The sequence below is a fragment of the Alligator mississippiensis genome, chromosome 12 (assembly GCF_030867095.1).
Source record: "Alligator mississippiensis isolate rAllMis1 chromosome 12, rAllMis1, whole genome shotgun sequence".
NCBI classification, from domain to species: Eukaryota; Metazoa; Chordata; order Crocodylia; family Alligatoridae; genus Alligator; species Alligator mississippiensis.
The window spans coordinates 58,429,588-58,453,218 of NC_081835.1; the positions used below are offsets into that span (position 1 = coordinate 58,429,588).

General features: G+C 47.1%; 1 long non-coding RNA gene across 1 annotated transcript in view; it reads left to right on the forward strand.

The window, feature by feature from the left end:
* LOC109280217 (uncharacterized) overlaps window positions 1-22,054 on the forward strand; it is a 66,735-nt gene extending 44,681 nt beyond the window's left edge. Inside the window, exons 2-3 of the long non-coding RNA XR_009455926.1 lie at window positions 11,868-11,984; window positions 19,993-22,054. This is a non-coding gene — a long non-coding RNA (uncharacterized LOC109280217). The remainder of the gene's footprint in view (window positions 1-11,867; window positions 11,985-19,992) is intronic.
* The last annotated feature ends 1,577 nt before the right edge of the window (window positions 22,055-23,631 follow it).

The window sequence follows — 23,631 nt, forward strand, 5'->3', positions numbered from 1 at the left end:
TCCCCCATACTTTCTGCCTTTATTCAACTCTTCCATATGCTGCCTCCAGTGCTCTGAGGCTGGCTGGATCCTTCCACTGTTCGGCTCCCCAGAGCGCTGATAACAGAAGCATGGAAAGCATTACAGACAGCATTATAGATGGGCGGGAATCAATACAGCAGCAGTGGGGGTCATATCAGCCCTGCTACATCTTTGGAGGGTTGTGGGCGGGGGGCGGCAGGGGAAAGATTGGCTTGTATTAAAGGCCAGATCTTCAAGCTCTGGCCTGTTTCAGCAGACACAAACTTGGATTCTCTGCTAAAACAGGCCTGAAAATTTGGTGCTAAATGTTCCCTTGGTAAGCCCTGTAGTTATAGTTCCTGTAGAGAGAATCTGTAGTCTGCTACTTCAAATTAGGGGCTGTTGACCAAGATTTGGCACAATACCAAGGCCCGTATTCTACCCTCAGAGACACACACGCTGCTCCACAGTTGTGCTGCAGGAGGTCGGGATGACCTGTCCTCTGCCATTGCACAGTGCCAAGCCACTGATGAGGTCAGTGGAGTTTTGTTCCTTTTGGCTGCCCCAGAGAGAGCATGGATCGAAATCCCAGCTCCATCTGATGATGTTGTAATCACTCGAGTTTCCTTTCTGCTGATTTGCATTTCCGTAAGAGGAAGATGTCCTGATTAATATCCCTTCAGAAGAGCTTCATTGTCATGGCTTCTGCCTCTCTAATTGGAAAGTGGTCTTAACCTTTCATGCTAGTGGATGGTACATTTCCTGCCTGCTGGAAAACCCCAGGAAGGGCATCAGTAGCCAGTATTGTGTTAGCATGGGGGGGGCGGAGGGGAGCTCAGGAAGGTTCGGAGGATCTGGCTCTGTCCCTCCAGCCAGTGCCCTTATCCATCTGCTCTATCTCAGTATTGATGACTGTAGTGCCTTTGGAGTCGAGAAGAGCTGGGGCAGCTCTATTAGATAATGTTGTCTGGCTTGAAATCAAGAAAGGGAACTGTGCATAATGCAACAGGATCGTCACAGATAACGCACACCTTTAGTGTCAGTAAGGGACTAATTTATTCCAGTTCCAGAAAGACAGATGTCATGTTTACAGCCCGAATCAGGCAGCCTGGCTTAAGAAAAGGTTAGTAGTATCATGCACGCTTCACATCCCCTTTAGAAACAGCTGCTTTTTGGAACAGACTGGAAGGAAAGCTATCTAGATAGCAAGGGCCAGCTCCTTGAGCACTGTGGCTTGAAGTTTCAGGAGTCGGGGACACCTCACCTGAGGTCATTGACTGAACTCCGGTGACTTCAGTAAAACTGATCTGATTTAAACTGTCTGGGCATAGCAACATAGGACTGGAAGAGACCTCCTGGGTCACTGAGACCAGTCACTGAGACCTGTCCCCCCCAATTACAGGTAATCACATGATTTAATCTCATTCACAAGCTGATGAAGCACCATTTTAAGACCGCTTCTGTTGCCATCTGCAAAAATGCATGCAGTTATGAGCCAGATTTTGTACCATGAGCACAGCAGTTACCATGACCGAGCATTTTCTTGGGTATTTAGATGTCTAAACACTCATCTGCGTGTCACTGACCGTGTGGGTGACACACGGGCAGACAGCCACATAAGCATGCATGCATTTTGCTGTGTGCAAATGGATCTGTTCCCCACTGAAAATCCATTCCGCCCTGACGGTCATGGCAGCTGTTCGCCAAGTGCTTTTTGGTGAACACCAGTACAACAAAGGTGCTTCTCTGATGTCAGCATAACCCTCCACTGACATCTCAGTATCACTAACTGATCCTGGAAAAAAACATTACATCCACTGTTCGCATCTGCTAAGTTGTCTGTAGGTTTGGTCCATACTTAGTGGGTGCATCTACATGAGACGCTACTGCGTAGCAGCATTGCCAGGCACTAACTGTGGTGCAATGCTTCTGTGCAGTAGTAACGAGCTACTGCAGTAGCTCATTGGTACTGTGCAGTAGCATTGGAAGAAAACTGTGTGGGGACGGTACTGTGAAGTAATGCTGGTTACTGTGCAGTCTACCACTCATAGATGTGGCCAGTGTTGGTAAAGTACTCTGGTTGCCTCTGTGTAAGCGGAAGAAGAGGCCCTTGATTGCCCTTGAAAGCCTCAGTCTTTGAGTGTCTTCAGCTAAGTGGTCCAGAGCTATCCATGTCACTGGTCTCAGGGAACTAGATATTTGCTGCCATGGCAAATGTGCAGATGTCCTTCCCTCCCCCTTCCCGTCTCCCCACTCCAGACTGCACAGTAACTAGTGGAAAAATGGAGAAGCTTATTTTATAATGCAGGCATATCTGACATCAGGGCTGGCCTGAAGAGAATGCAGTCTTTTCCTTACCCAGGGAAAAACAGGATACATTGGTTTAGGATTGGTTGTGTATTAACTAGCACCTTGCCTGCATCCTTGGTTTGGCAAGTGCTCTCAACAGGACTGCCTCACCCAGCACCGTACAACTCTGATCCTTCTGAGGTATCATGGGGTTTCCTGATGGCAACTTCCTGCTCTGGGTGGGGGTGTTTTGCTGGGGGACAGCACTGATGCTGAGCTCAGGAGCAGCATCCCCAGTACACTGTGAAATGGAGGGGCATCCAGATGCTGGAGGTAAAATGCAAGACATCCCCAATCCAAGAAGGGTTCCAGTGTGAATGAGCTAATGCCAGCCTTTGCAAAGCTGGAGAACTTTCTACCATGGTCTTGGTTTCATATGCACCAAGGCTGGAATTTTTAGAGGGAGCCTAATGGGTGACCATCTCTTCCTACACTCCTTTTGAAAATCCCAGCGCAGGGACCTTTGAAAGCTCATGACATTAGCAACAGAGAATGACTGTATGAAAACCCCTGTTGCTCCTGCTTCTTTGCAACTGACTACATCCAAATATAGTTTAGTTTGCAACAATGCAAAGTCATTTAATACCCCCAAAAGTCTTGCACGTGTACACTGTGATGCCAGACATTTTCATTGCGTGTACATGTTAATGGGTGTACAAGCGCCCTACGGCTAGTTCCTGTCCCCCATTATGTACATTCTGCAGTGAACACAGAAGCCACTGACTTCAAAGAGACCAGGATGTGACCCTGTTTGCTGGATATAGCAGTGCTTGGATACCAGCGGCCCCAAACAGCTGCTGCTGAGCCTCCAGTTCAAGGAGAGCTCCCGGACGGGGAATGCTTTTCAAGGCAAGGGTCAATTCTTCTGTTCCATTAGACTGCCATCAAAGGAGTTACTCCTGGTTTACACTGGTGCAGCTGGGAGCAGGATCCCACCCTGTAACTAGAGACCTACTGCTCTTGCTCCTCTGGGACTAGCCACTGAGTAATAGGAGAAGAAGGGAATTTGAGTCTCTGGGTCTTTGGCCAGTCAGTGGCAGGGTCCCACAAGACAGCTCTGCCTGTTCGATGACTCTGCCAACAATCAGTCACTTTCTCTAGAAACTAAAGTCCTGGTTTTCAGAGGTTCTTAGCACTTGAAGCTCCTGGTGCTTAGCACCAGGCACCTTAGCACCTAAATTTCTGGTGGTTAGCCCCAATGGCTTCCTCCTGCAACAGTCAGTGGATGCCGGCTTGTTACCCCTGCTCTTGCCTCCCCACTCCTTGTCAAGGGCTCTCATTTTTTGGCAGGAGACTCTACACTTGGGGGCTTCTTCTCTGAGTGCAGCAGGGTTCATGGGATTCCCCCCCCCCCCCCCCCAAATCAATGACCTGTCCATAACATATGGTATGAGCCTGTTGCATCAGGCTGCACAATCACAGATGTCCTTTCCAAACCAGCAAGGGAGAGAGTGGCCCTGTTAAAATCCTGTAGTCCCTTGAAACTGCTGCCATCGTCTGCTTTGCAGCCTTTTGCCAACCCTCGCTGTTGAACAGTTTGGTGATAAAGCTAGCAAATGGCTATGACGCAACAATCAACGAGGCTGTCAGCAAAATACACATCTGGCTAGAACAGATGGCTCGCGGGTTCTTGGTGTACTAACACCACACCTATGTTGCGTCACTCGCTGTCCGACTGGACCAAGGTAAAATCAGTGGGAGACATTAGCTTCGTCTACGGGCTTCAGAGGAACGCGCCCATTTGCAGTGTTGGAGGCTACCAGGTTCCAAGCGAAGAGTCCTTTGCCTCTGACCCCTTCACGTGAGCTTTTGGAGCCTATCCAACCCTCCCTTGATAGGCTGCAGATCAACAGCCTCAGAGAGTTGCAGCCCGAGGTGGAAGCTGGTTCTGGAGCTAGGTTCTGGAGCTCGTAACCAGGGTTATTCAGGTGTCCATTGCTGTTTTGTTATGAATCCTGTTTGCCTCCCGGGCATCTCTTACCTCCTCTTCCTGCTGACTGAATTGCACACTCTCTCTCTCTCTCTCTCTCTGTCTGCCTGCTTCTGAGGTTAGGGAAGTGATTTTTTTTTTTTTTTTTAATTTTGGTATTTAAACTGGTTTAGCGGCTGCAGCAGTGAGCGTTCCTGATAAACAGCCTGGGAGATCCAGAGAATAATCTCTCGGCTTGGTGACGGCAGAGGCGCATATCAGAGTTGCTGGCAGCCACGCAAAAAGCTGTCCTCATCCCCTGCGTGCTCTATCAGCCCAGGGAAGAAAAAAAAATCGCCTCAGCCCTTAATCACAGAATTTGAAATCCCAGCTAGTCTGTCTGCACCATTTATTTCCAAGGGCTCTCAGGGCCGGTTTCAGCCTTTGAAAGAAAGGAGGATAATTTCCTAGCCCCTACAGCCCCTTACCACTTATTCTTCGTGGGGGTGCAGCGTAGGGGTGCCGTTCCGGTGAGCTAATTGGGATAGCAGGGGCTGCACACATTTCTATAAACACGCATGGCAGAAAATGTTCTTTACACGTTACAATCTGTGGCGAGCTTTATCAAGTAGTTTGCTTGGGGGAGGAGGAATAAATAGCTCTTAAAATGGGGCAGAGGTTGTGGAAGAAGGCCTCGGGGAAGGGTCCCAGCCTCAGCTCTGTTAGTTGGGGGGATGCTAGGCACTGGCAGACAGCACTGTTTCAAGGGTGGATATGTCAGGGGTACCGTTTCCTTTTGCACTTCTTCCCGACCCAGTGCTATCACTCCCCAGTAGTCAGGCATCCGGCTGCCCTCCTCTAGGATAGGGCCTCCCACCCCTGATCTGAAAGGCAAAAACACCTATTCTTATTTTTTCCCTCCCTAACAGAGAAACTCAACTCAGCCAGCCCCCTCGGCTCCCCAAAGCATCTTAAGCAAACAGAACTCAACACCCAGCAAGCTCGGACGGCTGAGAAGGAAATCTCTCAGTCCCCTTCGTACCAGGAAGGGGGGCAGGGCCTCTTTGACCTCATCCATTAAGGGTCTCTGGTGAGATACTGCTGTAGGAGCATGTCTGGCCCATGCTCTTTGAGAAGCAATGCAGGAGTGCTCAAGAAGTAGATGGCCAAGATGTGCTGAGCCCATGTGTGCGTATGTGCGGGGAGAGCAGGTGAAAGGCGAACGGTGTCTAACAGGGAGTGGCATTCGGCATGTTTGTTTGGGAGCTGGGCTCAGAGAGTCTCCTTTCCAATGGGAATAATTATGCCAGCAGACAGGGACTCTTCCTTTAGTTTTCTTAGATAAGCTTCAGGAATGGAGCCCTTCCAGGGCTCTGTTGGGTGGCTTGGGAGTCAGGTTGGCAGCTTTGATTGTGCTTTGATTACTCTTTGCTTGCACTGGATTTTCAGACGTGGGAGCTAGCAGTAGCTTATGGCTGGTGTTTCCAACCATAGGCGAGTGCCCCTCCGTTGGGCCACAGCTTGGAAGTCGTTGCTGCAGATGCAACCTCGAGAAGCAGAGCTCCCAGTCATAACTGCCCGATGGGGCTTCCATTTTGTGGAGGAAAAGTACCCTTAAGAAACTCTTGCAAGAGCCAGTTGGGGCCAGTTGCTGTGTTGGCTGGAGCCACATGACAGTGCTGGTCAGTTAAAACTCGGAGGCAGCCCTTGGTCAGACTCCTTGGCTCCCAGCAATTCCTAAGATGCTATAGAAAAAGGACACATGAAGTTCATTTAGTTACAGTAAAATCCAAGAGAAGGGCCAAGGATGTCTTATACAAGCCTTGAATGACCAGTGATGTAGAGAAGGCTGTTAAAGCTTGTCACACGTGCCAAAAGAACAGCCCAAATCTGGCAAAAGAGTCCATGTTAGTGACTGAGGAAAAACTGGCACCCCAGATCAAAGTAGAAATTTGTTAATACTGCCTGGAAAAAAAAACCCTGTATGCTTGATCTAAGCTATTTTTCTGACTTCTCTGAGATAGCCTTACTAGAAAAAATTACCTCTGATCAGGGATCATGCCTATCAACTCTTTTTTCCCTACATGAGATATACCAGATAGAGGACAGTGGACAGGAGTTGAAAAAGTTTGCGGAACAACAGAGGTTTCACTGTTAGTCCTCAGTTCAACAGGTTGGTGGAAAACAGTTTGGAATAATAAAAAAGTGCCAACTAAAGGGCATAGACTTAACACTATTAAATCACAGAATGACACCAGGTTTGTCACTTGCCAGCATCTTGTTCAGCAAATAACAAGAGTGCCTGCCCAGCTAGAAACTGAGGTCAGAGTTGCTGAGGATTGCATGCATCCATCCATCTGTCCGTCTGTCTATAGAAAAAGATGAGGCAAAAGAAACCCCTCGATATGATTTGGAGTTGTGGAGGCTGCCACCTCTATATGAAAATGACACTGTGCATATCTATGATGGGAAACGGTGGCTACAAACAGCGGCAGTGTCAAGAGAGGTAGCTCTGCAGTGGTATCGGGATGTCACCCCAGACAGATGCAGACCGTGGAAGGAGCAATGACACCTTCTCCAGGACCTGGAAGGGAGGGAAATAAGGGCACTGAGTTGGCTGTTTTGCTTGAGAAGATCTCAGACAGGCAACAACCATATGAGGCTGAGACAGCTGAGCCCCAGGACATGGTCCAGCCAGAATTAATTGAACCTGCTGTTGACAGATAACAGTGATGCTGATATCTCTGGGGAGATCTGCAGGTCCACGTACAGTGAGCACCTCGCAGAGTAATTGGTCATTACTAGCTAGGTCCAGGTAGCAGTGTTAGATGTTTTGTATTACGTTAGTGTTTGTTAATCGCTATTGTTTTATTTGATGGGGAGGACGATATGGGGGCCTGTCGGAGGCCTGGCACACCGGGGTTGGAACCAGTTGTGTTGTGCCAAGGTTGGGTTATACACTTGGATGAGTTAGAAATTGCATGGAGCAGACCTCCATTAGGCTGCTGGGCTCTGAGTGACTACTGAACCGCCTATCTTTCAGGTCTTCTTTGAGGGAAACAAGTCTTTTACTTGCCATTGGGTTCATTCCATCCTCTTTCCAGAGAGAGCTTCACTGACTTTTGTGCATCTTTCCTTCCTTGGCTTGCTGGTTGCTGTCACGCTTACAGTCTTTCATTTGGACTGTGGGGACACTCACCTAGAAGCATGGAGGGCAATCCCATGAAAGTGCTGCCTTGGTTGTACAACAATTGTATTGCTCAAACAAGAAGTTATTTCAAAAGGTTCTCCTGCAGTCTGAATTGCAAATACAACCCACTGATCCATTCTGGCACAATTGGTAAAGGACTTGAATCTGTTCCAGACCTTGCCTATAGAGCCTGGCTCTTTAGCTCAAGCTGTAGAGACTCAAAGTTTTAAGTCTGGAGATTCCTTGTTCAGTCCCAATGTGCTGGCTAACAAATCAGTCATTACACTTGGACATCAGCAATGTGGGACCAAAACCAGAGCAATGGTCCTTCTAGCCTAGTGGATGGATCATCTTGCCCCTGACCGTGACCAATGACCAGTATCAGGGAATGGCATAGAACGCAGTACAGACCTGTGCCAAGGAAGGGGAAACTTCTTCCTGACTCCCACCTGGTGATCAGCTGCCACTTGGAAGCTGGGGATCCACTAACTCTAAACATTATCCTAGCTAGAAACCTCCTCTTAGTGTCATCCATGTTGGCTACCTTTTTTGAATCTTAACAGGCTAGCTGCCTCAGTAATCTCCTGCATGAGCATATTCCACAGATCCATGTGCAAAATGACATGTCACTCGATCTAAATTAGATATATTAGTGTGTTGTCTTTTTTATGTAATTGAGCTCTCAGGTCTTTCTGTGCTTGGGGTAAGGTAAATACATGCACTCTGGTCCTCTCTCCCACTCAGCACGAGGGTTTGGCATGCAAACAATATGTTTGTCAAACAAGCATCTTGCATCTGTTCTGGAAGGGTAATGGGAATTTATGCTTTAAACTGGGTCATTCATATGGCTGGACTTGGTGCAAGTCACCCTACAGGATAGCTTGTTCCTATACACTCTGGAATAACTCCCAATGTACTCAATGACAGTAAATCAGAAACCAAGGACAGTCCTGCAAGTGCCATATAGAAATATCCATCTCTGTTTCTTCATGTGCCTTCTTCCAAGCGGGAAATGGAAAATCATCTGCAACTGGAAGGAAAGAACATAAACAACAACTGGACCTAATTCGTTTCCGGCTCAGATTGGGAGTAGCTTGACTAAAGGGTTGGGAAAACGGAGCGAAGCCTGCTGGGTCTCTAGCCTCCCAGTGGCTTTCTCTTCCCGTTGGTCAAGGCCTATTTTTGGTTTATTTTTATGAGCGGTCTGAAGGTAATCTGGAAGTACCTGGGAGCAGGGAGCTTTGCCTTTTGTCTCATGGCACCGTTTTCAGAACAGTAACTAGCCTCATTGTCTCACTTTTGGCCCTCTAAATGCCTGTCCCTCCCCCCAACACCCCCACTCCCCATACCCTTTTCAATATTCTGCACTGGATTTTGAAATCTCCGACTAGATGAAAGGGAGTTAACTAACCAGTGCTGTGGAAGTCAGTGGAAGATTAGCTACCGACTCCAGTGGGGAGTGACTTTGCCCCTTAAGCATTTTCTTCAGGGCTACTATAGGCAAATATGAAAGAAAGCACTGATATGTGTGTGTGTGTACTGTGTCTAAGACCTTCAGCCATCTTGGGTTATGAGTTGTGCCCCTTGGACTAGAGCTGTGCAAAATTACAGTGAATTAAAATGTTTCCAAATGTTCCTTTAATGTTCTGATTTATTTTTTGTGACAACCTTCCACAGTTTCATAAAGGTGTCTGGTTAAAATTGGAATTGTTTTTGAGTTAGAGTTTTTCACATGAAACCATTGTGTTCAGAGCAAAAAAGTTCAGATTTTGAATATCAAGACAAAAGATCCTCATTTAGATTCATGTTGTCTTCACACTGAAACCAGCAACAACTCAAAATCTCACTTCTCGTATTGCAGCAAGGCTGTTTAGAAAGAAAATTTGCAAAACAAGGAAATATTTGATTGGGTCAACAGCCTGGAACGCACGAGTTAGGTTTCGATACCCTTCTACATGTGGCGTCGTGTGTTACTCTTTACACACAGGGGATCTGGGATCACGGCTCTGATTTGGGCTGTGCTTCATTTGCATGTTGCCTTGTTTGTGCTCATTATCTAGTATCCTTTCCATCTTTCACCTGCTGCCAATATCTTTCACCATACTTTTTTGCACATGTTTTTGTGTCTCTACAAATCACAAACCCCAGCAAGGCAGCAGAGAGTCTGTATTTTCCTTTAACACTGGATGAATAATTTTCATGTAGCTTAAAGAACAGCTGTTGAAATGGGGTGATCTGAGAGATGGGGGAATGGAGACACAAGGCCACATCCTCAGCAGGGGGGCACCAGCATAGCTCTGCTGAAGTCAGCTCCATGAGGTGACCTGTGGCATTCTGCATTATATGCTCCCTGGTTGCTATTACAGGTCTCTCGTACTTCCCTGCAAATTTTGCATAGACATTCCGACTTGCCTCCCACAAACACACTCTAGATCCTTATTTCAAGTTTAAAAACACGTTATTTTATATTTCTCTCGTCTCTCCGACCCCCTTCAGTGTCTTATTTGCATATATTTATATAGCACGCAGGTTTCTGGGATGGGAGGAGGAGCCAAAAAGCATGCCCTTTATTTCCTATTCTCTGAGTAGAATAGTATTTATTTATTAAATCTGCAGCTCTGTCTGCTCTGCCGTTGCTAAGAAGAGCTCGCTTCCCTCCACGTTCCTGCTCGATTCGGTGCTCAGGGAGGGGCAGGGCGAGGAGAGTTTGAACATACTCAAGTAACTTGAGCCAATTCTTTATCCTCAGGACAAACAGAGTGCAGGCAGGTGCAACTGCAGCCTCTTGCTCCTTCCGCCTACATATTCGCTGCTCTTGTACAGCACATTTCCAGCAGCCAAACACCCCTTACAACCCAGCCACTGTTGTTCAAAGGCCCTGTCTTCTCCCCCTTGGAAAACAGAGTCCCCAGTTGCCATTCAGAATGAATGATGCTTTCTTGGTTGGAGGATCAGGTTTTTTAGGAGGGTTCGTTCTCCAGAGCTATATTTTTCCGGTTTACTTTCCAAATCAAAACCGTAAACAACCTGCCTGCCGCACAAAAATCCGGGCAGCCTGAATTCTTGACTGAGTTGCAGTCCTGCTCGTCACCGAGTTACTTTAAATGCAAAACCCCGCAGATGGAATTCAACCCCGATGGAAGGAAACCTGTTGGCTTCAGGGGCATGGCGCCACTTTTTGTGCTGAAGTTGTACTTGGCCCAGAGAGGTTTAAAACCTTCTTCACGTGAGTTCCTGTTCATGAGGAACAATAACAAGGGGAAAAATGTGTTTGCCACCATTAGCGCAGTTTATTTTCCTCTCTTGCACAGAGTTTGGAACTCGTGGGTTACTATATTGCCTCGTTTCATTGTTTTCAGGTCATTTCCTTACCCAGGTCTCCTGGTAAGCCAACCCTGTGCCGCTGCCCTTTGGATTCAGTGCTTCAAGGGAGAGTTTAAAGGAAGATAAATGTTTTTACAGGTGTCAGCAAAATTCTTCCATTGAGAATGGGTTCAGCGAAACCTTAATGATAGGCCTAAACTCACCAGGTAAAATCCAGCCCCCATTGAACCAGATGGGAGTTTTGCCCTTGACTTCAGTGGTGACAGGCTTCCACCCATCATTATAAACTTACTTAAAAGCAGAAACATTTTTGTTAATGGAAGCCATTTTGGCCTCACCTGCAGACTTAGACCCCATTAGAAAAGGTAGACTAAAATAAATGTTATGGGGAGAGTAACTTTGTTTCATCTTCTTCCTGCTGCTTGCTTGAGTAACAGCAACATAGCCTTCTATAGGGATTGTCTACATGCGCCTTTCGCTGGTTTGGTTTCAAGCACGATATTAAGCCGATTTAATTAAACTGGTAGGAAAAAAAACCTTTTGTGACAACCCATTTATTTCAGTTTAAACAATGTTATATATTTCTTTAACCAACGTTGGTTAGGAACAAGTAAAACCAAAGCCTAAACTGAAATAAGTGACTTAGAATGAAACAGTCTTCCAGGTGGTGTTTTGCACCAGTTTAATGACACCAGTGGCTATCAGCAGAGTGGATTTTACTAGTTATAAAGGTTATTGTCTAAGTAGACTATTTGTTGCAGTGTAAGGTGACTAGCTAGTGGTAAGGAAGTGTAGGTTGATGTAAATGGGTCCAACTTCTTCATCACTTCTGAACTGTGGCCCCTGAACTGAATGTCCATTTGATTCTGTGGCCTCAGGCAAGCTCCTTAATCTTTCTGCTGTGTTTTTCCTAACTGTAAAATAGGACTAATAATATTTTCCTAATTTACTAGGCTAATTATGTGTAAGAGTTAATTAGATGTAACCATGAAGGATTACATCAACTGTTGGGGGTTGGTTTCTGCTCGGAGCAGTTCATATCTGTATATGTAATGTCAGTGATAGCATCGCTTCATTTTTGGGTTCTCCCCCTAGGGTAAGGTGAAGAAGAGAAACCTGCCCATATTCAGGAATACAGAGAGTGAACTTCCCCTAAGAAAGATGGGACAAGAAGAAGGACCACAATCTGCTATTTCTAGGGGATGAATGGAGGTAACTGGGTATTATCATATGGCACAGCATATCAGAAGATGCCTTAAAGTAATTAATACTGTCTCGTGCTTTGATGCCTCTGGTTAGAAATATGGAGCCAGGCCCCATGGTGGGACCCACTACAATCAAGCAGGCAGCAATGATATCAATTTTCTTTCTTATTTCTGAATGCTAAGTGCTTTGCAGCACAAATGATAAGACAGATCATCAGTTGCTATCTTCTTGGCTTAGCTCCATTGACTTGGTTTTATACAAGCTGAAGATCTGACCTGTAAACAATGCTGTGTCAGTGAGACAGGGTAAATGAATATGAACAAAGCCATATAAGGAGAGAGAGGGCAAGGATCAGGGATACCCAGGGGTTTGGAAAGTTTTGCACCCAGTCTTGGTCTTCATCTTGAGGTTCATGTTATTGGTTGTGTTGTTCCAGCTGACAGTATTTAAGAGTCTGGAGGTGAGTTAGCAAAATGCCAACTTCTTTGGGGAATCGAATCTGACTAAGCCGGGTGAAGGGCCAGCTCTGGCTGAAGCTGACCTCAGCAAAACTCTGCCCATTAACCTCCCTATATCCATTGCACTCTACTGATGCTGTGCAAGGTAGAAGTGATGTGGGAAAGTTATTCCTGTGCTGTTACTGGTTGTTACTGGGCTCGGGTTGCAAAAGCTACGTCTGAGTCATCAGTACTGCAAAGGCTTTTGTAAGGTATGCTTAGCTCAAGAACCATCACCGTGACTGTGCAGATCTGGGCTTTGGCTTTCAAATACTGCCAAAGTCCAAAGCAAACTTTGGGTGTGGGGTAACATGCACACCAGCAGCAGGGGCACGTTTAGGGGGATAAATCAGAGGTGGGGATCTCATTTTCCAACCATTCATCTCCAGTTGAAACGGTGTTTTCCTCCATGGAGACAGAGCAATCTCTTTGCTCCCATGCCCTCTTGCTGTAGAGGAACTTCCAACCAGTATGGCTCAGAGGCTGTTTGTCTCCAGCTTGACCGTTCCTCCCCTCCTCCCCCGCCCTGTCTCCTCCACTTCCTCATTCCCAGCGTCGGGTTGAGCAAGAACAGAGCGGAGCCCTCCTCGGATCAGGGTGAGGCGGAGGGGGCCTGTGGAATCCAAGTTCCTCTTTTGCACAGAGCCAGGTTATGTTGAAATGCTGACTGTGGGGCGGCTCACTTGCAGCATTCACACATAAGCACATGCTGGAAAAAATGTCCTTGCTAGAGCTCCGTGAGCTGCAGAAAGATTAAACCCAAAATAGATGGCAAAGGCTTTTAACAATTTGAAGGTTAAATCTTCGATCAACAAAAGCACCTTTAAGGCCCTGATGCAAAGCCCTGGGAAAGATTCCTAGTGACTTGACTTGGGCTTTGGATCAGATCTAAGGCTGGAAATTTTAATCCGTCCATCAAAAGGTGAGTTCATCAGCTGAGTGCTGAGCTGCTTTAAACATAAGGCCCTGCCCATTACAATGGGTGCTGGGTACTGGGCATTGCGGGCTCCTACAGATGTGCTGGAAATCCCGCGTGTTGGAGCAAGTCTGCTGGAACATGGAAATTGCCGTGCTCTGGCAGCCCTCCGTGTCATGTGTGTCAGCATCCCCATGTGTCCCCGTGCTGAAAAAATGGCAGTGGGGCTCTTTGAAATAAAACACGCTCGATGAGCTTTAGTTCAAAGCGCCCCACCACCATTTTTTTCAGTGCAGGGATGCTGATTGATACATGTGACATGCTGGTGCTTTTAATTAGTGTGGCTCGCTAATTAAAGCACCTGGTTCTGCATCCCAAAGCACATGTGAAAATGCTTTGAGCGCTGAGCTGTTTCGAAGCCCTTATTAGCTGCCTAAACCAGGAACCTGAGCACTTGCAATTCTGCCTCACACTTTCAGGTAGCAGCAACTAGTTGGTGAATGTCCATCTACTCATCTCATTCCCACCTAATTATTTCAGCAAGTGGGAAACAGAGAACTGGCCTGAACCATGAAGGTCAAATCCAGAATTGGAACCCAGAGCTTTGAGGGTGCTGGTATTCAGGATTTTGCTCAGTCTGTCTTAGAGAAGAGGACCAGCTGCAATGTCCTATCTAGGTCTGAACGTGGAGGCGCATGGACCTAGCACCCTGTGTGCTTATCGTGGGATTATCTGAGCACTTAGAATGATTTTGGACCATCTCTAGTAGGAAGGGTCATAGCAAGGAAACTCCAACTGTTGGCCAAGGGTGCCACTTGACCCCCTCCCTAAATTTCCCATGCTGGGTCTGGGACACTATATCTCTAGTGGGTGCAACACATTTCCAGCCAACCTCTTATTTATGCCTTGTAGCAGTGCCTCTTGGACCCTGGGCCTGAGCTGGAACCCCATGGTGCTAGGCCCAGCACAGGATGGCAAAGTAATATTTTCACAATGCTTTTAAGTTCTAAATCACATATGCTCAATATTACGGGCCAAAATTTGGAGTGAGTTCATGTGAGCCAAGTCCAATTCCTAATCAGATCTTCTTTGCTGTGGTCAGGGTCTGGCATTTTTTTCCTGCTTGCTTTCCAAGCTGGAAGTCCTTCTTCAACTACCCCCTTTAAGGCTGTTTTTGGTTTTATTTGTTAGGCTTGAAACTCATAATCCTTATGGGCCCCTGTGCTGTCACTGTGCCATTCACCTTCTCCCCCTGTATTATTACAGTTGTTGAAAGCACAAGGCAGCTCTGTTCTCCCATTGCATTGGTGCAGTCCTTCCGAAACAGGATTTTTGCATTTGATCCAATACCACAGAGTTGCAAGGAAACTGTCACAGTCCACCCCTTCTGTATCATGCCGTATCACTACCATTGCACTGGGCCCTTCCATTTGACAGCTCTAGGGCAAGAGAAAGGAGAACCAGATTTTGTCTCTGCCTCTCCATACTCTTCCATTGCAGAATGCCAGAGTAGGTCTTTGGGAGTATTTTCTGAGCCCTTGACTTTGAGCCTACAGTGGGTACAGGATGTCAAAGACAACCAGCTCTGTGTGGTCTGATCGGCCAACAGAAACACAGCTGTGCACAACAGTGCTTGAGCATGTTACCTAATGTAGCTAGGAGCAGAGATGCCATACCCACACTTCTCAGTGGCAGTCATTTGGGATTGCATCCAGAACCCACTGAAGTCAGTGGAAGCGTTTCCATTGACTTCAGCAGGCTTTGGATCAGGCTTTTGTGTAGCAGACCCACAAGGCTAATGCTGTCTGTCACTGCTGCCCTCCACCCTGGAGGTGCCTGCTTTTCTTTTTGCTCTGCTTTACATTTGTAAAGTTTGCAAAGCACTGGCTGCCTTTCAGGACAAACAGTTATGGTTGGTCCTGGTGCTGAAAGATGCTGGGAGCTACATGTGAGAGCAGGCATGCAGTACCAATCAGGATAAGCTCATTCTTCTCACAGTCAGCTCTTTCTTTCACTTATTCTCACTGTCTCATTTGCATTTATTCTAGCCTTTCCCCCCCTTTTTTTCCTTGCATTTTCTCGTCATCTTGTCGTCTGCCAAGAGCATAACTCACTATAAATAATGTAATCCCTAAAAATTATATCCCCTTTTTTTCTGTGTGGCATATCCACAAACTCACTGACATTTCTTCAAACTTTTTCACTTTTCAAAATGGTTCAGCACGTTCTTTTACTGATCTTTGCAGCTCTTTGGATTGGTCACGAGCAGATGTCTACTATTGGCTATGGGAGCTCGTTTGATTATTTGTGATTGGTCAGAAAGGTCATAGAGGACTGTTCTGATTGGATGAACACCCAAGCACTTCGTCATTAATTCTTGTGCTCTATAATGAAAGATTCAAGGCTTGATTGTGCAACACTTCCTCGTGTTAGAGAGCACTCATCCAGCGGCAGGCCCCTTGACTTCAGTGAGCCTGCTTTCCTGAGTACGTGCTGGCTACCATGAGGAAGGGGAGCACAGTCCCCTCTCACTTCCCACGTGAACTGGCTCAGGCAACCTTGATATCGCCTACCTGCTAACAGCTGTTTCAGTAAAATATTCCTTTGAAGTTTGAAGCCACAGTGAGCTCATTAGGAAATTGGAAAGAGCATGCACAGGGAATATTTTGCATTATTCTTTCGGTTACAGGGAAGGAGCCAGATCTGAAGTGGGCGTAATGCAGTTGAAGTCAACAGGGCTCTACTCATCCTGGTAACTCCATTGGGCTCAATGGTGTCGCTCCATTGAGTCAATAGATGTATGGGCATATTCTCCTTTTAATGTAGCTTTGCTGAAGCCAGAGGCAGAAAGGCCAGATCCTCCCTGTGCTAACTCCATGGAAGTCAGTGGAGCCACCGCCAAGCTGTTGTAACTCCAATGAGCCGGTAGAGTTATGGCCATGCTCTTTCCTGGTACGGCTTTGTGGAAGTCCATGGGTGGATGGACGGACTTCCCCCTGCCCTAAATCCCATCGAGTCAGTGGAGTTAGGGGCAGGCTGCTGCCTGGGGTAACGGCGTTGATGCCAAGGAAGGAGGGCCGGGGCCATCCATGGTTGCAGCCTGCAGGGAGCGAAGGCCAAATTCGGATTCTGGCTCCCGCTGGCTTTAAATCGCTGCTGCTTGGAGGGCGTGCTTGGGGGGCCGTTGCTGTGCTGATTAAGCCCCCAGCTCCACACCGCCCCTCTGGAAAGGAAATGGTCCCAGTGAGACTTCTTGCCCAGTGGCAAATAGCATCATCCCCCCACCCTTTTATCATTAACGGGCAGAGCGGCTGGTGGCTTTGGGAAGGGGGGCGAGCTCTGGCTCACTGATTGCAGGCTGCCTCCTTTTTAATGGCTCTGGAAACCTCCAGGGCTTGGTTTCCTCTTGGTCTTCTGCTGCACCCTCCCTCCCAATTCTGCAGCCCCCAAAAAAACACGTTCTCTGTAGTTGCTTTTATTTGTAACCTCCACTTGCTTTGCCTCGCTCGCCTCCCTCCCTCCCGCTCTCTCTCTTCATCTCCCTCCCTCCCTCTCTCTGGGGGGAAAAAAGGTCATTGCGCAAATGATTAGTCAGAGCTCAGTTGCTGTAGCAACCAGCTGCTGTAACTGGGACAGGCATGCATTGAGGACAACAGAGAGGTCGACCATTAGCGAGTGCTGGGGAGCTGAAACCTTTGTATTTGCTTTCAAGAGCTGACGAGCAAGGCAGCGCGAAGCCCCCTGCTCCACGCCACGCACAGGGACACTCCTCGGGGCCGCAGCTTTGGAAGGAAGCCCTTCCGTTCGGTTTAATTTTTAAATCATCATCATCATCGTCACCCCCATCCTCCTTGCTCCACTCTGCTTCTAAAGGAGCTGTGGGGGCCCGGCTCCTCTCCCACTCCCTTTGGCTCTGCCAGCTTCGTCTTCCCAGCCCTTGCTGGTGGGTGCCGTGTCCTCCCCGGTCCCACTCCTGGATGTGTGCAAGCTGCTGTGTGACCAGAGCTTGTCCAGGAGGGGATCTCTTCCCCTGGCAGATCAGCGGAAACAGATGGAGGCTGGGACTCCTTCCTCATCCAGCCCACTCCTCATTTCCCCAGGCACTGCTGGGCCTCTGCTTCAAGGGGTCAGATTCATTTTGCTATTGCCGAGCTGGGGAACTCCTACCACGTTTCAGAGAAGCGGGGCAGGGTTCCTCGTCCTCTTGCAGCAACTTTCATGTCAAAGGTGAATGGTGGGTCCCCAGCTCTTGCGGGCGTAATTGGGTGTCCTGGCTAATTTCCATCGCTTGGGGACCCCAGTCTGATTTTCATCCTGCCTTCAGCCGTTTCAGCTGGGGATGAGTATTTTTTTTCTTGGTTGATTGCTGCCTTACTTCTGCCCAAAAGTGGCTGCTTTGCATTGGTGGCTGACATAGATAGAGAAGGGATGGGGTATGGTTGCAATGGAGATGGGGTTGTTTCTGTGCTGAGGCTGCTGGATGCAGATATATTCTGTGAGTCTCTCTCCCTGCCTTATTAACCCAACCTGTGCTGCCCAAGGGCCCCTTGAATAGCCTCCCAAAGTCATGACTTGGGCTAAGCAGACAGAGATGCAGCTATATTGCAGGGGAGGTGCAGTGTGCCCAGTTTCCTCTGACTGAAGGTGGGATGGCGGGTGCTCGTGGCGGGTGCTCCACATCTCTGCAAATCAGGTCCCAAATGAAATGACTCCTCTCTTGCCAGCCCTAGCCCTTGCAAAACTGAAGTGGATGGGGGGGGGGAGGGTCTGCCACTGGCTTGACAGAGCTGTGGATCAGATTTGTACTGCTGCTGTGGGGTTATGCTGAATGCAGTGCAATTTATCACAGCTATTGTAGGGTTTCTTCCTGGAAAGACTGCAAGGTTTGTTAATACACTTAAAAGTAGCCTGTGCCAGCTGGGCAGGGCTGGCAGGGACCTTGCTCCACTTCCAGACCCTTTAGTTTACTCTTTCTCTCTCTCTCTCTTGCAATCCCTCAAGGATTGCTGCACATGAAGACCTTCCCCCTGGGAGATAGACAGTCCTAACCCTCTGTGCCATCACTCCCTGCAGGTTAAATTGCTGCCTTCAGACATGCTGTCACAAATGTCTGAGGGCCCCCTGATGTTTTCAGGCAGCATCAGACTAGGGGACAGGAGACCACTTTGGCTGTGGGGTATTGCTCGTCCGGTGCAGATATGGACCAGTATCATAGAGGCCATGTAGGGCAAAGGATCATTCGGTAAAGTGCCAAATACCTTGCAGAATCCCACCTCAGTAGAAACAGCCCTACAGTGGGCTGAAGGATGCAGTCCCAAATCCTGAATTATAAGAAGCTGTGAACGCTGTAAAGGGAAAGGGGAAAAAGGTGTGGCAGGGAAGAAACCCTGGTGTTGAATTCCCATCTGCTGTCAGGAGCACAGAGCTCCAGTGCAGAGGACTACCTCTCGCCCTGTACCTAGACAGCACCAAGTCCAATGGGAAGCCAGTCTCTTGGTGCTTGTAAGCCCTCCTGTGATAAAATAATATACTACGATACCTAAGTAGAGAACAACTATAATCTCATGGTTTGCGGGGTCCCTCTGTTGGGTCTTGGCATCTTGATCACAGCGCTGCTGCAGACATGCTCTTAGGCAAGTCACTTAAGTCCTGTAGTATTTTAGTTTCCCCATCTATGATCTAGGGATCCTGGCCCTGGAGTAGCATTGCAAGGTGAACTAGTTAATGTTTGCAAAGTACTTTGCGACTGTTTTAGGGCAGATGCCAGCAAAGAGCACAGTGTTGTCGGAAATTGGGAGTAGCCATGAGTACTGCTGGGGAGACGGTTAAACCCGGCTACAAAGCACTGGCAGTGATCTCAGCCCGTATAGGCTGGGGATGGAAAGGTAGCTCTGGTTAGGTTTCACAGGAACTCCCATGAGTTGCTGCTGTAGATAGACATCTGAATACTCCTCTGGGAAGCAGCAGGCCTACATTTCCAGGCCTAGGAAAAGGCTTACCTGGTACTATATGAAGCAATGTGATTGAGTGACTTAGTGCAGATGTCCCAATGTCTGCCAGTAGGGCATCCAATAAATGCCCTTCCACCAGAAGAGAAGCAGGAGCACATTTCTCTAGCGTAACGTTTCTACTAAGTGAGAAGGCAATTTCCAGTGCTCTTGAAAATTATTTTCATTACTGCGCTTCTATTAAAGTTATTCTCATGCTGATTATCATGACAGTGTTACAGTGCTGTCAACACTTCTGATTTATATTGTACATCTCACGATACTTCATGCCTTTCTTAAACCTTTAGTTCTGGGAGTTGTGTGACTATGTGAGAACCACAGGTTTTGTTTAAAAAAAATTCTAGCTCTCACAGCTGTAGACAAAAGCTTTAAACTGTGACTTGAGCATTGCCTAAAGACTCACAGGACAATACGGAAATGAAAAGAGCCCAACATTGATTCTTCTTCTTCTTCTTTTTTTTTTTTTTTTTTAAGTCTCATGATTTTAAAGCTAATTTGGTGATTTTTGTGATTTGATTCATGATTTATGAATACTTAGAGTTGCCATCTCTATTCTTGTTATTTATTTGTATTATTGTTGTGTTTTCCTTTAGAGTCACTGAAACAGAGTTTCAGATTAGGTGACTAATGTTTTCGGCTATAGAAAATGACAAAGAAAGCATATAAGGTCTCCAAGAGAGAGAGAAAAGAAAGCATAGTGACTCACTGTGTAAGTCTGCATCTGAAACGTAAAGCGCAAAATGGTGACCATCTCCCGCTACCCCCTGCAACAGGCAAGCAGAAAGCTTTCTGGGGGAAGGTGCAGTTCACAGAAAACAGAATGCCCTGTCCTTTTGGTGAGATAGCTACACCTCTCCTTCATTCAGGAGGGTCCCAAAATGATTTATAAACTATGCAGATACAAAGGCTCTAATGAAATGCAGCTACCTTTGGATCAAAGTGCATCATATTATACAGGAATCATACAGTCATAGAGAAGTAGGGCTGGAAGGGACCTTCAGAGGTCATCTAGTCCAGCCCCCTGCCTGAGGTTGGATCATCCCTACCCTAGCAAAGGGAGAGATTGGAAGTTTTGACCAAGGACACTGGGACAAGCCCTGACCCTCATGAAAAGTGCCTTGGGATCCTTATTGTCCATGTACAGCAGGCAGTTCTGATTGTAAGGCTGAAGATGAACTACACCTGTCCCTCCAGTAGACTGCAACATCATTAATGCCAGGGCACAAAGGAATGTGTCAGCTTGGCCAAAACCCAAACCTGTTCCCTCTAAGAAATCTAATATTTTAAACTTACAGCTTAACACACTTAGCTGTCTTCTCCAGTGGCGAGCTAGGAAGCCCTGCCAGCCTTCTTTATCTCCTTCTGCTGTAAACTGTGCTGCTGAAGTCCCTGGAGCCTTTCTGAACACTTATGTTTGCTGAGAACCTCGTGCGCAAGCATATGAACCCTGCACTCGAACACAGTTATCAACATAAAGCAAAGAAGAATAGATTGGCTGAACCCCATTCTCTTATGAATTAAGGCATCAGAAATGGGACCTGCAATACATCTCTCCTGGGTGGCCCCAGTTTTCTGAAAAGAAACAATAGGTTGGCAGTGGTACAGATGGGGACAGTTTTGTCTGCAAACCACATCCAATAAAGATTGACAAAGGCATATGTAAGAGTTTGGGTGATGTGTCTGTGCCAATACGCTTTTGTGGTATGACCTGGGTGGTCACCAGTAGGTAGTGGCAGAGGAGGAGAAAGACCTGATTGTATTACTTGACTGCAGGATGATTGTGAATCTCCGATATCATACAACCATGGAAAAGCAAATGCAATCCAAGGAAGTATTAGGCTGAGGTATTTCCAGTAGGAATGGGGAAGATTTAACACGGTTGGATAAGCTATTGATGAGACCTCATCTAGAATACTGTGAGCAAGTATGGCCATCCATGTTCAGGAAAGATGAATTCAGACGGGAAGAGGTGCAGAGAAGAGCTAGTGGCATGATCAGGGGAACAAAGAGGAAATGAAAAGAGCTTGGCAAAATAAAGATAGAGAAAGGAGAGGATTTCTATACATGCCATAAGGGGTGAATGCAAGTGTTGGAGAAGGGCTGTGCTAGCTAAAGGAGAATGGTGCCTTACAATCAAATGGGTATTAACTGGTGATGGATTTAGGCAGGGTATTAGAAGAAGGTTTCTGCAATCAAAACAGTGAAGGTCTGATAGAAACTTCTAATGTGAGTAGTCAGGACAGAATACCCCCAGCTGCTTTTCGGATGGCGCTTGATCAGTTTATGAATGAAATTATACAACAGGATTGCCCGAGATAGCTGGGGATTGGACTTGATGACCAAGACAACCTTGAATTCCATTTTTGTTCTGTGAATCCCATGTTACGTTTCATCCTTGCTTTTGAATTTAACCATTAGCATGGCTTTCAACATTCATTTTGCAACAGAAACTGTACACTTCACTGGACTCTCTCTGGGAAGCCATGACAGGGCAACTGGTTGCCATCAGGACTGAACGTGGCTCTACCCTCATGGACAATGAATCCGTCGCTCATTTAGAGTTGGAATGACTCTGTGCCGAGGTGCCAAACTGGGGTTTGGAGTCTGGAAGTTACAATTGGTTGGGAATTTTTTGACAAAGCAGTTTTCCATTGTTTGGACCAAAACAAAATGTTTACAGCAAAAGGTCTAATCTTTTGTCAGGCAAGTTTTCTCAGGTCCAGAATGGTCTGAATCGGAGAGAGAAAGAAAAGGAGACCATAAAAGCCAATTGTCAGGTGGGCAGGACACTTAGCTGCAATGTGGGACATGTAGGATTTGAAGTCTCCCGCATCCCAAGTGATTTGAGCTTTCTAACCTCTCAGCTATTATGGGATGGCCTGTTGTTGGCCTACAGATATCTTTCTCTTTTTTGTAAAAATTTTTTTAAAGGGTCTTGGTTTTATGCCAATGGAAATTTGGAAGCAGTTAGTCTCTAACGTGTTGCCCTGCCCTGTCTTCTACCTGAGTCCAAACTAATGCAGCTAACCACCACTTTCTGCTAACAGAGAACTGGAAAACATTTCAAATCTTACCAGTTATCTTTAGAGGTTCACCAATATATTGGTCCCGTATCGGATCAGCACCTATATAAGGAAACATGACAGTATCGGGAGTTGGCTTTTTTTGGCTGATAATGTGGCCGATAAATGCCCTGTGCATGCACAGCTACAGTTGCCAGTCTCTACGCTGCCCAGCTGCGTATCGGAATTGGATTGGTATCGGGTGTTTATGGTTTGCTAAAAATCAGCCATAGGTATTGGCCCAAAGAATCTGTGCTGGTGCACCCCTAGTTATCTTGAATGCTAAGCACTCTCTAACAATAAGAATGAAATTTGTCGTTCTCTCCCGATGAAGCATGTTGGTGTGGACGGGGGCAGATTCCCCTGTTAGAAAACATCTTCTGAGACTGGAGCAGGAAGACCATTCGTGGTGATGTGTTCTGACAGGGTAGCCCCATTGCACTGCTAGCAACCCCCAAAAGTAACAGGAAAAAATTGGGCCCTGTCTCAGGGGCTTGGGCTAGGTTTGGAGGTGTGGGTTGCAGATGCTGGACTAACTCCTAACTATAGAAGTTTTTTAAATGAGTAAAAACTAAGTATTTCATAGATTTCATAGACGTTCAGGCTGGAAGGGACCCCGGAGCATCACTGAGTCCAGCCCCCTGCCCAGGGGCAGGAAGTCAGTAGGGATTGTAGGATCCCAACAAGATAAGCATCCAAAAGTGTCTTGAAGGCGTTCAAAGTAGGCGCTTGAACCACCTTCGACAGCAGTCTATTCTAAACCTTGGGGGTTTGGGCAGTAAAGAAGTTCTTCCTTATGTCCAGCCTGAAACAGTCATGGAGGAGTTTGTGACCATTCGATCTTGTCATCCCTTGGGGCGCTCTGGTGAATAGACGTTCCCCCAGATCCTGGTGAGCACCCCTGATAAACTTATAGGTGGCCACCAGATCACCCCTGAGCCTGCGCTTTTCCAGGCTGAAGAGTCCCACAGCTCTCCAGCTCTCATCATAAGGTCTGTTTTTCAGACCTCTGATCATGCACGTGGCTCTCCTCTGGACTCTCTCAAGCTTCTCCACATCCTTATTGAATTGTGGAGCCCAAAACTGGACGCAGTACTCCAGCTGCGGCCGCACCAAGGCTGAGTACAACAGTAGAATGACGTCCCGGGATTTGCTTGAGAAGCATCTATG